Source organism: Atta colombica, unplaced genomic scaffold, assembly GCF_001594045.1.
Source record: "Atta colombica isolate Treedump-2 unplaced genomic scaffold, Acol1.0 scaffold47, whole genome shotgun sequence".
Taxonomy (NCBI): domain Eukaryota; kingdom Metazoa; phylum Arthropoda; class Insecta; order Hymenoptera; family Formicidae; genus Atta; species Atta colombica.
The window spans coordinates 1,070,947-1,071,584 of NW_017259536.1; the positions used below are offsets into that span (position 1 = coordinate 1,070,947).

General features: G+C 38.1%; 1 protein-coding gene across 1 annotated transcript in view; it reads left to right on the top strand.

Annotated features, from left to right (window-relative positions):
• LOC108691493 (A disintegrin and metalloproteinase with thrombospondin motifs 7-like) overlaps positions 1-638 on the top strand; it is a 52,058-nt gene that overhangs the window by 23,697 nt on the left and 27,723 nt on the right. The window lies entirely within an intron of this gene.

Here is a 638-nt window from a genome sequence, read left to right on the forward strand (position 1 = left end):
GTAAATAACACATAAAAATAAACTTAGTAAAATAAAAACATCCACAAAACAGGAAAAAATCATACAACGATAATTGATCATTGTCACTTTATAATGATAAATTCTCTACGATAGTGATTCATTTCCGAGTGTCTCGTAATTTACGCAAAAGATTTAGAACCATCATTGTGAGATATCGGCAAGAGACGCGATCTTACCTCTATATATCTGAGGATTTGTTCTCCGAAATGTTCTCTCGGAACCGTCACAATGAGAGATTAGGCGTGTCGAAGAAATCCGACCGGTACTCGTATTCATCTATCTCGTTGGCAATGGCGACGCTTAACGAGGGCGTTAATCGAACATAGCAAGCGGCACCTTTCTAGGCTGCAGTGCACGCTAAATCAATCGCAAATTATTGCAACGGATTTATGGTGCGTAACTGTCGCGCATGTTTCGCGAGGACTCAGTCGTTTTTTATTTCACAGCCTTCTCCAGGTTTCATCACTTCATACTTGCGCGCGAGCGAGCGTTCAGCTTTTACGAGTCCCTGCTCACTTGAGCGTATTATAATAAACATTATGCTTTATTACTTGAGCGAAATCTAGAGTGATAAACACTTAATAAATATAGTGTATATATATATATATATATATATA